Source organism: Desmodus rotundus, chromosome 12, assembly GCF_022682495.2.
Source record: "Desmodus rotundus isolate HL8 chromosome 12, HLdesRot8A.1, whole genome shotgun sequence".
Lineage (NCBI taxonomy): Eukaryota > Metazoa > Chordata > Mammalia > Chiroptera > Phyllostomidae > Desmodus > Desmodus rotundus.
This window is the reverse complement of record NC_071398.1, coordinates 13350116-13364639: the sequence shown is the minus strand read 5'-3', so window position 1 is coordinate 13364639 and position 14524 is coordinate 13350116.

Sequence of the window (14524 nt, the reverse complement as noted above, 5' to 3'; positions counted from 1 at the left end):
CATAATTTCCTTTCTTTGCCTTCTTTCCTTTCCTTATACAGAGAAAACTTTCCTCATACACAGAGAGAACTTTCTCTGTACAAGTTTTTCTCCTGGCTCCTGCTGGTGGAGCACTCACTCCCAAGCACTTCTGATTTGGTGCTGCCTGATTCTGATAGGTTTTTGCTCAAATAAAGCTTTACAAGTTTGACTATGTCTCAGTTTATGCTTCAACAGATGTCCACTCACTAGGGTTGAGGCCATGGCTGTCCGGTTCTCCACGCAGACTTACCACCTTTCTCCGACCTGATGTCCAGTTACCGTGTCGCTATCTGTATTTCTGTGCAGTAGTGGGAACTGGCACGAGTTCGGCAGATCCACAGAGGGAGGTGAAATTATACAGGGTTTGGATCAATGTCTCCCACTTACATTTGCTCCCAGGCACCTTCACTTTGCAAGATCCAAGCAAATGTGGAAGAACACCAACTCTACAGATTTTCTTTAAGCTTTGAAAGGACTCTGTGTGGAAACGGAAGATAGAAGATGGGTGGTTGACACCCATACATGCAATGATGATGGTTTCCCAGGAACTAATCTCAGGGGCAGTTGAAGTGGTAGAAAGTGGCCTCATATATGTAGCAGCCTCGACATAAGCCTGAACATACGGCACGGTTTACCAATGTATATACTGCAAAAGGAGGAAGGAAAAGGAGGAGGGAACTAAGATTTTATCCTTATCTCTGGTAACTGAAAGTAGTCAGGCCACGTGGGTGAAAACACCTGTGCAGTCACACCTGTGGGATACAGTACCTGAACTCGTGGTTGGTTGGTTGATCTATTCGTACATTGAATGAGTGTTCATGGAGCTCTAGCTTACTCAGTGTTCTATCAATTATCACACGGGGCTCCGATCTTGCCCTTACCTAATTCACCATCCAACAAAGAAAAAAGAGTATCATACAAACCATTAAACCAGCAATTTATTAACCACGATGACAAGGAGTGCTACAAAGGAGGAGCGCAGGTCGGAGGGCACCTTGGCCAGCAGCCATGCCCATCAGAGGCACCCGAGGCACCTCCTGCACTGGCACCCACAGAGAGGGGTGGGACTTTGGCCGTACTTATGTGGCCTGGAGGGTCTGCAGTAAGTCACTTCTCTGAGACCTGTGTGTGACTATTTACTGTGACACGGGAATAATCACATGACCTTCTCCAACGGCAAGGGTCCGCCACCCGCCTGCCAGCACACGCCACTGCAGTGGTTTTGTTTTTGTCTCACGGCGTGTTGCGTGACTCTTACTAAGGATCCAGTGGGGTCACTCCAGTTGTTTAGCTACGTGTTGCTGAATTCTGTGGGGTAAATTTCGCACTATTGGGGAAATTGTGAAGATGAAGATGAATTTTCCAAGGTCTTAGGACATACTTCATCCAAGTCAAGACCATGAAAAATATGACCTACACTATGACCTTCTATCTGCCTTTATAAATATGATCCCTTCTCAGGCAGATGGAGCAAATGGGGACTCTCAGAACCTGCTCACTGGAGGTCTGGAAACCCCAGTGTGGACCTCTACCTGTAACCCAAGGGGTAGACCGACCCTGCTCCACCCCCTGGTATGAGGTGGCCTTCAAAATATGAGGATACCTTATTTTTTGACTAATATAAAGTACCATTTTAGTGCCTTTTGTTATGAATTTGTGCCTTCCTCAATCTTTTTTTCCACTTGTACTGTCTCTTGGTTTAAAAAAACAACAACATAAAAGGCAACGACAAGAAAACGAAGAGTCTCTAGACTGCACGACAATCCCCTGCCGAGGGCTCACGCCAATCACTAGGACCGTCTAGAAGCAGAGTCCGGGCTTCTACGCGTCTTCTTGTGATTTACTGATCTGCTTTCAATGTGAGCTTCGGGATGGGCGAGGAGTCTGGGTTTGGCACAGATTTTCACTCCCCCGGAAATTCTGAAGTGAGGGATGAAGGGCTGGGTGGGGAAGCAGGTAGATCTAAAACAGCATGAGTTGGCCTCTGCTCGGGGAAGGAAGGATGGAAAGCCCTGAACAGGGCTGTACGCCAGGATCTCACGATACAGACTGTGCACACATTTGGACACTGTTGGAATAATGTCTGTGATGGTTAACTTTATGCGTTAACTTGAGTGGGTTATGGTGGCCCCTTGTTTGGTGAAACAACAGTTGAGATGTTGCTGTGGAGGTATCTTTTTTAGGTGTAATTAACATCTAAATCAGCGGGCTTTAAGCAGATCAGATTACCCTCGGTAAAGAGAGTGCGACTTTAACAATCAGTGAAGAGCAAAGACAGAGGTTTCCCAATGATGAAGAAATTCTCCCCAAGATGGCAACATGAGAAACCCTGCTTGAGTCTGTTTCTATTTTGTTTGTTTGTTTATATTGTTCATTTGGTTCCACATGTAAGTGAAATCACGTGGTATTTGTCTTTCTCTGTCCGACTTATTTCACTGAGCCTAACCTCACATCCCCCTGGCCCATCCATGCTGTTGCATGGGAAAGACTTCATTCTTTCTTTTACGGCTGAGGAGTATTTCACTGTGGAAATGTACCACAACTTTCTTCCACTCATCTATTGATGGGCATTTGGGCTGCTTCCATGCCGTGGCTGTTGTAAATATGCCACGGTGAACACGGGGAGCATACCTTCTTTTGACTTAGGTGAAGGGATTAGGAACTACAAATCAGTAGTCACAAAATAGGGACTATAGTCAATAATATTGTAATAATAATGTATGGTGTGAGGTGGGTGCTTGAAATATGGGGGGGGCTACTTTGCAAGGTGTACACTGGGCTGTACACCTGAAACTAACACAGAATAATGAATGTAAATTGTAATTGAAAAATAAAATTTAAAAGAGGTTACAGAATAAAATCTATTGCCACACAGAAAATGAAGGAAGGAAGGAAGGAAGGAATTTTTGACTGATTAAAAAAACCCAAAACAACCAGCCTGAGATTTTAGTATGCTGCCCCCCAGGATCGTACTCAGGACCTCAGCATCCACTCTGACCTGAATCTCCAGCCGAGTAACCAGTCCTATAAACGCCAGACTTGCCAGTCCCTACAATCTCATGAACCAGTTCTTTAAAGTCAATCTCTCTTTCTCCTTCTCTCTCTTTACACACACACACACACACACACACGCACTTTTTAGAGAGCACTGACTAGTCTAACATACCCTTTGTCAGGGAAGGTGTGTGTTGTGTTGCTGTGATGGGAAATAACAGAGCCTAGGGAAGCCGCACTGGAAGTAGCCTTGGCCCGTGGGGCCCGCGGAAGCAAAATGCAGTGGCACCCCATTCTCTGTAAGCAGGACACATCTTCCTGCTGAGTGACAGCCAGGGCCTCCTAGAGGACTCACAGCCCTCACAGCACGCCGTGCTCACGGACCACGCTGATCCACACGCCTCCCCTGGAGGCCTGGCTTTCTCCCTGCTCTGCCTGACCTGCCACTCCTGCGACCCAACTGTAAAAATTAGGAATTCAAAGCAGCAAGAGAAGTAAGGTTGCTTTTAGCTTGGCATTATAAGACTTCAACTTTGTCGAACATTGAAATTAAAAGGGCAAAACCTCCACCCCAGACCTCTGCAGCCGCCCCAAGGACTGGCTGCAGAAGGGAGCCTGGTGAGAGAGGTAATGAAGCACAGATCACTAACAGCTCAAGAGAAAGGCCTGTGTCCAGGAACTCCTTTTGCCAGAGGTCCGGGGAGCGTTTGCTGCAGAGAACCGAGTTTGCAAATAAGCACTTTTCTTTGTAAAGGCCCCTTTCCCCAGCTCCATTAGCTCCCAGCCCAGTTTTCAGTGGCTGGCTGGGGGCTGTCTTTTCATCTTGAACTTTACATATTCTTCCAGTCCAGCCCAGTCACACAGAGCCCTTGGCAAGCCGCTCTCTCTCCCACTGTGAATTGCTGGGTACCAAGGCAGAGAATGAAGTTCCCAGTCAGCCAACTTTCCCCCCACAATCCTCTGACTCCGCCTCCCTTTGTGCTTAACGCTGGGTTTCAAAAACTTTGGTTTTCTTTGTCATCAGGAAAGATGTTGGAGTCAGACAAAGGGAGAACGAAAATTCCAGACGTGCTGAGAAAATGAAAGTGTGTGTGTGAGTGTGTGTGTGTGTGTGTGTGTGTGTGTGTGTAGTCTCACTGCCACCCCCAACGCCACTGACTCGCTTTGTAACCCTCAGGAATGTGTGTCATTTGGGGTTGAGTTAGCGGTTTGAGCAACAATGTTCCTTCCAACTTCCTGCTGGAAAATTTAACCTCTTTTTAGTCTTTAGTGAGGCGAGGAAGCCGAACCTTTGTATTTGCTCTTCCCTTTCGACATATCTCCCAAATGTAGCTGCAACTGCTTATTGCCACGGCTGTGGCCAGCTTCCTCCTCCTGGGTTATCCACCCTCTCTCTTTGCTCCCGGCAAAACACCTTCCCAGGGCAGCCAGAGCGGTTTTTCATCTTGCTAAAGAGCATATCTGACGACCCCGGTGCCCATTTCCTGGAGAACCAAATGTACACTCCTGGGGGGGCTGCCATGGTGCTCCCAGGGGTCCTGGTTGTACCCCCCACAGACCCCTCAACTCTCAGGTTCAGTTAGCTCCTCTCTGGCCTGCTCCCTCCTCCCTGTCTCTCACTTTCTTATTATTTTTTGCAGCTGTGTTTCCTAGTTTTCTGATTTTTTAAAAGTGAACTCGGTCTCTTCCTTAAATTCCTATGGGTCCTGATCTATTCTGTCCATCAGAAGTAGGGCGAGACATCTCTGTAGTTTTCACTGCTTTTCTCCTCTCTTGGTGTATCACCCATATTTACTCATCTTTCTGGCCAGACTGAGAGCCCTCTGGGGTGGAGACCCGTAGCCATAAGAGATAGTCCGGCACCATGCCGGGCACGTAGACTTTCTGCAGCTGATGCTTCTGGGTTAACAGGAGGCCCGATACAGCATGATTTAGGAGTTAAGCACTCCAGTTCTGATTCCTGGGGATTTAAATCTCAGCAGCACTCATTCCCTGAGCCCCCGTTTCCTCCCTCATGGAACGGGCAGAATCATATCAACATCAGAGCCCTCACGGTCAAAATACACTGAGATACTGCCTACAGCACAGTGCTCCTCACAGGCCTACCATGCAGTCTAACCTGGATATTTACCGTGGTTAGGAAGTGCCCTTTGCTCTACCTGCAGCCTTTCCGCTAACCCCACCCTCTTTGTTAGCAGGCTCCCTCCATCGCAAATCCCCACTGAGGTCCTCAGCTACAGGGGGAAGAAAGAGTTAAGGCGGACTCTGTTCACCGCAAGTCCACAGGCACTAAATAGGCTCCGGCGTTCAGGCTGTAAGTATGGGCTGCAGTTAACTATAACCAGCTGTTGCAAGATAATAGCCGCCACTGGTAAAATAGGGCCCGCCCCCTCCCTCATAAGGAACCCTTTCTCACAGCGGCTCATGCAGACCCGACAGATAGCTCTCAGTCTGGCAGTAATCAGAATTAAGAGATGGGGGTAGGGGGAGAATTGTCAGGCTTCCCAGATCAAGCTGACATGTATATAGCAATTCTATTTCCGTTTCCAAAAGCCAAAACACCGGGGCGTCTCTTATCTGCAGTACATTCCCCCTGTTGTTCTGAGGGGGCGGGGGGGACAACTCTGGCCCCTAATGCTCCCTTCCTGTGCTGGCATTAACTCTAATAACTGGAAAAAAAGAGCTGACATTAGCCAAGAAGACATATGTGTGGCTCTTTATACCGAAACCCTTCATTCAGCTAATCCTTTCTTTCCCATTTTAGGAAATTAAGTATGAATCAAAGCTCAGCAATGTGAGTCCACGCGGAATTCGGGTGCCTTTTGGTCCATTTCAAAATCTAACAAAGGTAACATTCGTGTTACTTCTACTCTGCTGGAGACAGACGCCTGTGCTCGGTTTGGGGAATTGCTCATGGAGAACACCCTTTGTTTTAGAAAACATCCAGGCTTTATTAGATATACATCCGGTGTCAGGCACATAGTGGGCACTTGGTACTTCTGGTTTCTTTTGAGCTTGCTGAACACCTTGCATGTGTGAAGAGTGATAAAAGCAAATGGGTCTGCTTTCCAAGGATGGTTGATGGAGCCAGAGTCTTTGCCATGGAAACTTTGAGAGGGTTGTCGAATGTAAACTATCTATCTATCTATCTATCATCGAGTTTGATGAGACCCAGAGAAATCAGGAGGCTTATATAGAGTTAGTCAGCAAGCTAGCAGGAGAAACAGAAGATGTTCCAACCTCTCTGCCCCCCAGGCCGGGGAATTCAACCGGCTCACGCGGAAAATCACAAGACTCAAGTCCTCTGACGTCTGTGTAAACAAAATTCAGGAGGGAAGTCCAGAAAGAGCAGCACTCAGGAGTTTAATTCTCTTTACGGCTGTGGTCTCAGGGGAGGTCAGATGCCTGTAGGTGCTTGTCCCCAGCTAGATCACACATCTTGAGGGCTAACGGCATAGTAAGTGCTGTTGAACTAGTGAATGGCTTGTGGGCCTGCCCACTGCTGTGAAGGCAGCCTCTGAAAATGTGGCCATACGATACCAACCAACCCCCGTGGGTAGCCTTACTGAGTACTTATCCCAAACCAGTAAGTAACAGCCTGTGAAGTGGATGTTCCAGTTAGTCCCATTTGATAGGTAAGGAAACTGAGGTTTGGAAAGACTGACATTTGCTCCTTGTCACCAGGCTAGGAAATTTCAAAGCCAGGGTTCAAAGCCTTATTTCCTGACCTAGCACTGGATTTCTTGATTACTATGATGCCTTACAAAAATACCATATTTTTCAGACTATAAGATGCTTCCCCCCTCCAAATTTGGGAGGAAAATGGGGGTGCATCTTATAGTCCAAATGTAGCTTATCTGGCTCACTGGGGGTGGGGGGGGCAGCAGTGGAGCGGGTTTTTTTTCCTATTTTCCTCCTCTAAAACCTAGGTACATCTTATGGTCTGGTGCGTCTTATAGTCTGGAAAATATGGTATAGTAAATGAATTAAAAAATCATTACCCTCTTGTGCACAATCCAACACACTTTTCTTGGTGCTCTTAGACTATCAAAACTACCATCCTGAAGTTATCAAGACTAACTTCATCTTTCCTATTTCACACAGGCGAGATCTGAGACTCTGCTATGGCAAATGGCTTGTCCAAGGTCACCCAGTTTCTAAGATACAGAGATTCCTGAGATCAAGTTCAGTGCGTCTTTCAGGACATTTGTCTCCCTAAATATTTTAAATCCACAAAGTGTTATGGATACTGTGGCTCTAGCAAACTACAAGTTACTGGCATCAGAATGATCCAACCCAACCAAAGAAGGATAAGAAAGGTGATCCAGGTCAGGACGAGGATGGCAAATGTATTCCTACGTCCGGGCCAGTTCCAATCACTATTCTTAGCCACCTGGAGGCTGTGCTAAGAAGGATCACAAGATTGCTTCTATCAAGAATTGATATTAGGATTGGTCCTAATGGGACAGCACTCTTTGATATTGGGCGAAGTTGATTCCATGTTGGAATACATAAGGGGGGGGGGCTGGGGTGGATATGTTTTATCTGCCTCTTTAGTCTATATGTTCCCCTTTTCACTCTGCTCTGTGCCTGACCTCTATGGCCAATACCATGGGGATCCCTTACCCTTCAATTTCCAGGCAGGTGTGACCAATGGGGAAGCCATCAGGAGACCGAAAGGAGGGAGAGAAGAGATGAAGTTGTGGCATTATTCCTAACTCCCTCCCTGTGGGTCACCATGGCTGATGTGACCCCTTGAGGGGAAGGTCCCAGCTCCTGCCAGGGGCTCTCCTCTGGATCTCAGTCATTGTCCCCCTCTCTTTTCCCTTCACTAGCCCTGGGTTCCTGTACACTGCACATGTCTTTGGAGGTTTCTTACATGGTGCCATATTTCTGGTAAATGGTCTCTTTATTAAAATCTCATGTTACCCAGCTGGAGCATGCCATACCCCTGACTGACAGTGGCCATGTCACAAGGGACGTATCAGAAACACAGTCACAGGTGAACGAGGAGTTAGCATTTGCCGCCACCCCCCCCCACCTCTCTCTCTGGTAGCATGTTACTGTAGACACTTTTCTCATTAGCCTGACCTCCTCTGGTTGAAGGCAACACAGTGCAGTGAAGAGCGCCTGGGATTGCACACCCAGTGAGGCAGGTCTGGACTCATAGCCAGCCCCAACCAAGACGGGCTGTCCAAGCTCTAACCTTGGGTACAAGGATTAGACTTCTGAAGCCTCAGGTTCTTTCTCCACAAAATTGCGATAATAACACCTGCATTGCTACGTTATTGATGGTGGGAGAAATGGCATCTGTAAAATTACCCTTTTTTTATAGCATTTGGCTAGGTTTACATGGATCCACAGAGTGGAAGTTTTGGGACAAGAGTTTGTTTTTTCCATCTGCCCATATTCAGCAGGGCTCTCCCTCCCTCCGGGCCTCCCTTCCTTTCTTCGCATATGAATAGTGTCACTTCTCTAGCCTTGAGTCCATGAGTCAGTGATTCTCACCTCCAGTCCTAGAAGACTCACAGAGCAGAAAGGATTTAACCACTAGCCTTTATGCTGTGAAAACCTCCTCAGTCCAGACCCCAGGGACAGATTCTCAAATTAGATGTTGAGATTCCTGAAGACAGGGATCGATATTATTTATTTCTCTTCCCCCAGTTCCTGATGTACAATTTATACACAGTAAGCGTTTACTGAGTTAATGAGTTATACTGGGCAATCTTGCTTTGCTCAGATTTAAGGCTTTCCTACTTTAAACATTGACATATTTACCTCTTTTACCTTAATCACTTTGAATGAAAAAAATATATTTTAAAAGTCACAGCCATTGTCAGGTAGAGTATCCAAGATATTATTCGTATTTTCAAAAATAATTTGGAAACACCTTCCCAAGTACTGTGTTTAAATGGACTGATGCTGTCGAAGGAAACTGAGGTGCTCTGAGACCCTTTGGGCTGAGCGAAACGTTCCTGCACGTTTTTCTGCTTGAAATCCCTGAAGCCCAGTTCTGCTAGGGTTCACCGTCTCACCTCTCTTCCCATGGCTGTTTCCAGCACGCGGTGGGCCTGGACATCAATCAAGTAGTGATAGATAATTGAATTCTGTGTAAAATGGAGTGGGAAATCTCTGGAAAATGTGTGCAAATAAAGAAGAAACAGAATGACCACCACCTGCCTTGATTGTCCAGAAGTCTTTAGTCACTACTTAGTTTCTTGGTATATATAAAAAATTGATGTTAGGCATGAGAAAACACTGATACCTACGAATGACTTTGGAAGACAAGAGGGAACCCCTGCTGTCTTTGCCAAAGGAGACCGAGGACCACTGTGCAGCTCTTTGAAATATCGTCTGGGCCTCTAATGTGCCCATGGGGAGATTTCAAGTCCACACTGAAATCTCAGTCCCTCTGATGTGGATTCTCACAGGCTTCAGAAATGAGGAAGCCCATATATATCACCTCAGGTTCAGATGAACTTATTTGGGGTTCTGTCCCCAAAGTCATCAAGGGTGATGGAAGTGTCAAGAGTCACTCTGGAGGAACAAGGAGAAAGCTGGATTTTGGGATCAAGTCCTTTGTCCTTACTATGTGTCACCAGGAAATTGAGCCCTCTCTACCCTCAGCTTGCTAATCTGTACAATGGGAACAGCCCCATGCCTGGTATGATTTCCCAGGTAGACATGAAAATGAGAACAGGCAGAACACACAGCATTTTTTGTAAATGCAAATGTAACGTAAATGCTCAAATGCCCCTCATAATTATGGACCATGAAGGCTCATTTCCAACACCAGCAGTGAATCTCATGTGCTCAAGGGAACTTCCAGGAGGGGGATTCCTATAGCAACCACAGGGAATTTGAAATGCAGCTCTGGAATTGAGGGTTGAGTTTGAACACCTTCCTTCTGGGAGTCTCAATGTAGATGCAAAGTCAACCTGAGCCCACTCCACCCTCGTAGAGAGCCCTCGGAGCTGCCCCTGCACGCTCAGGGTCAGAACAGGATCTGTCTGTCCCAGGATGCTGCTGGGCTACTTTTCATCACTATGGCTGCCAGGAGACTCTGAGCTAACTTTTTCTAGGGCACCAATGGTTTCCTGCTGAGCTCTGATAGTTTCTATTTTATTCCTCTGTAGACTGTTTCCCTTTAATGCTGTGTTAGAGACGTTTTCTAAATATCAGTTACTTCAGCCCTGAATGGTGTGGCTCAGTGGATTGAGCGCTGCACTGACAACCAAAGGCTTGCTGGTTCGATTCCCAGTCAGGGCACATGCCTGGATTGTGGGCCAGGTTCCCCAGCAGGGGGCATGAGAGAGGCAACTACACAGTGATGTTTTTCTCCCGCTCTTTCTCCCTCTCTACCCCTATCTCTGTAAAAATAAATAAATAAAATCCTTTAAAAATTATTTAGGAAATCAGGAGAGAGTCCCAGGAAGGAATGTAGACAAGTGATGAGAGATCCTCATTGGAGGGGGTGGGAAGAAAGGTGCTGACCTAGGAGACTTTGGAAATGAGCAGAGTCTGTAAGATTAAGGGCAAAAAGAGCTACACATAAGCACTGTTCTCAGGTTGATAGAGTTGTTTTCCACAGGTTAACAATTCCGATGCTGCTACGCATGTATACCGGAACTAGACAATTAAGTAAATGGATGGCAGATGATGGGAGTCAGGTTTCTCTCTGCTGGAGTGGAAATTCATAGATAAGCAAAGTAAGGAGGATTGAATGATTCATGTGGCCATGGATTACAGTTGGTGATATCTGTATGAACTCATGTTTGGCTTACTATCGATACAGAAGGTTACCACGGAAATAGTCATGTGTGGATATACATGAGTATATGTGTATGCACTGGGTTAGTATAAACCTATCTATATAATACAGATTTTTTCTCAATTAGCTGAGAAGACCTAAAAAAACACCACCACCCCAGCAGCAGTGAGAACAATGGGTACCCAGCTCCTGCTTTCTAATACCATCCTCCAATGAAAGAAACCAGGGCTTCCTGGAAAAATGAGTGACTCCAGGACTAGGCCTGGAAATATGCAAGATGAGCCAGAAGCAAAAAGTGTAAGAGTGCTCAAAAATTAAAAAAAAAAAAATCTCACTTTTATGGGGGCATTTCAAAGGAGCACATTTGAAAGGGCCTCCAGGAGCCAGAGCTGGACCAATTGAAGCAACAGAATTGTTGCTTCAACAATCCAATAGTGTTGGATTAAAACCCAAAGCACAAAGTAAATATTCATGAGTCCATACTTATGTAAATAAATCATTGAGTAAGTGAATGAATCGGGGAGGAGAAACAAACTTCCTGTGTGGAAGAATCCCAAACACTATGCAGAGTGTCTGCCTTTAAGGGGGAGGATGTGTAACTCCAGACCCCTTCAGTTCGGTCTGCGCAGTGACTTTCCTCCAAGGAGGAAGTGAAAAGGGGGAAAATTAGTAATTTTAAAGTGGGGCACCTGACAGACACAACCTCAACCAAGTGATCGAGTCCATGTCCAGTCGTAAATCATGCTGCTCTGTGTGCCCTTGTTATGATGTAATGGGAATGGCACTTTACCACTGTCATCTTCCTCTTAAGAACCAAAGCTGGGGCGGCAGGGGGTGGAATTCACGAACGTAGACAACAGTACAGTGATTACCAGAGAGGAAGGGGGTGGGGGGAGGTGGAAGAGGGTAAACGGGAGGGGGGGGTAAATGGTGATGGAAGGAGACTTGATTTGGGGTGGTGAACACACAATATAATATAGGGATGATGTGTTATGGAATTGAATACCTGACACCTGTATAATTTTATTAACCAATGTCACCCTGATGAATTCCATAAAAGACAACAAATAACCCCAGACTAGTTGTGAGTAAAACGCCACATTCCAATATATTGACGGGCATCCTACAAATATGCGACTGCTACTGCTCAGAACGGCCAAGGTCATCAAAAGCAAAGGAAGTCTGAGAAACTGTCACGGCCAAGAGGAGCCTAAGGAGATGCGACGACTAAGTGTCAAGTGTCCCAGACGGAGCCCTGGAGCAGGAAGGGACGAGAGGTAAAAACTAAGGAGATCAGAAGAAGCTATGATCTTCAGTTAATACTAATGTGTAAGTATTGGCTCACTAATTATAATAAATAACCATACTAATGCACAAGGTTAATAATGGGGAACAGTAGGCACGGGGTACATGGGAACTCTGCGTCATATTTTCCATGTTTTTTATGAATCTAAAACTGCTCTTAAAAAGCCTATTTTTAAAGCGGATGAATAAAGAAGTATAAATTCAGCTTTATAAATTATTGAGCAGTTGCTATGCTTACTATGTTCCAGGCACTATTACATTTGGGGAGCTCAAGGTTTTTTTGTTTGTCAATTTATTTAATTTCAAATCTCATGGAGCTGTTATGAATATTAAAAATGAGAATCTGTGTAAAAATGAGAATACATGTAAAATGAGAATACGTGTAAAAATGAGAGTCCATGTGAAAATGAGAATCCATGTGAAAATGAGAATACATGTAAAAATGAGAATACATGTGAAAATGAGAATGCATGCAAAGTGACTAGCACAGTGGCTGGAAGCTAGTATGCCTTCAATGACTGTTTGAGGGGGTGGTGGAGATGATGGTGATGATGATGATTATAATGTTGATAGTGGTGATGAGAATTGGGTTTGCTTTTAAAAGCTCACAGATAGGGCACACTCTGATAGAAGTAAGCATAAGTCCATCTTCTCCAGCATGATGCTGGCCTGGCCAGTGTTTTTGCGTAAGTTGAGTCCTTAAGGATGAATACCAGTTTGCCAGTCGAAGGCAGAGGCTGCTTTCCTACAGTGAAACCAGCATAATCAAAGACCGTGCAGCATCACACCTACAGGTCTAGAAGGAGGACTGCAACTCTATGTGATTTGCTTTTGCAGAAGCAGTTTACAGAAGGCTGGAAGGAGGGAAGGAAAATAAGGAGGGAGTAGTCAGTCAGCAATGGCATGTCACAAGAGGCACCATGCTGTAGGCTAAGGAGCCCAAGCTTTCCTCTGCAGAGGACCGGGAGCTACTGAGAACTTCCAGCCCCACAGAGAGGCAACCACATCTGCGACGTGGAGAGGCTCACTCTGGCGCAGTGTGGAGTGGGACTTGAGCACGACCAGGTGGGATGCTGCAAGGCCCACGAGCGTCAAGCCATTTGTAAAGCATGGCATCTTCTCCGTGGCAGTTACAACCCTCTGACTTCCTCGACTAACCACACTTCTGGGAAGCGCCTGCCTACATATTCTCTTTTCATGTGTATTAGCTATCAAGGTAGAGGCTAATTTCGGCGCAGAAGTGCAGCTGGGAGGCAGAGTGAAACAATTCCTTTACGACCGATTCTGGTTCCAGCCCCCTTGCCAGGAGAAGAGAATGCACGCTAGAAATGAGAAATCTGTGAAACTTCAGGAGTTGCTACTTTGAAGCTCCCCCTCTCTTACACATGAAGCTGTATTACTGTGAGACCCTACATTTTTAGCTCACTTTTCCACAAGTATTTAGGATGGCCAACCCCAAACTAAACTGGCTAGCACCTCGTTAATATTCTTGTTACTCAGTATGGTTGACTGAATAGGAAGCCAAGATTGGAATTGGGGCCTCTGAGTTCTGGCCCCAGTGTGGCTGCTTCCTAGTTGTGGGACTCTCTACGGTCCTTCAACACTTTGGAGCAGTTTTTAAAATATTCTTAAACAGGAAATACACCCCAACACCACCACAGTGACCATCACCACCACCGTCAACGGCATCATGACCCTGACCCCCCACCCCAGGTTATGGGGAGGATTAAATGTAACCATGTGTGGAAAAGCAGCTTGCCCTTGTCACAGCAAATGAATAATCTCCAAAGTTGCAATGTTGAAACCGATCAAATTCAGTGTCTGGAACATAGCTGGCATTCAGGGAATATTTGCTGAAAGAAAAGCAGGTCATTTATCGTGGCCTTTGCACCCCCCCCCCCCTTTATTTAGACACATACTCTGTGATGTGGAAACAAGGCATCACGACTTGGGCATGCTTTCCTGGCTTTCTGGCACAGGATAGCTCAATGAAATGTGAGCAGACTCACACCATAAGCAGTGGAACAACTTTGATTCTTTCTGTTATTATTGGAGACTCCAAATACACCCTAAAACATGTTCACGATCTCGTAGAGTGGGCTGATTAATCTTAGAATCCACTGAAAGACAAGGAGGTGCTTTCATGGACCGTCTACCTACCTACCTACCTGTCTGCCTATCTACCAATCATCCCATAGATCACTTTCATATTCCCAGGTATAGTTTAAATCTTGACCGTTGTGCGTAGGGCCAAGCTACTCTCTCCGTCGCAGACTTCCTGTTTTGCACATGTTACCCTAAACTGCCAGAGGTCAAAGTCACTTCTTTCTATGTCAAATGGCCCTAGCCCAAGACGTGAGCTAACTTTTCTCCTGCCAGGGATGCCAGCTGCCTTTTCAACAGGGACATTTTCATAAAAACAGAAAGAAAACA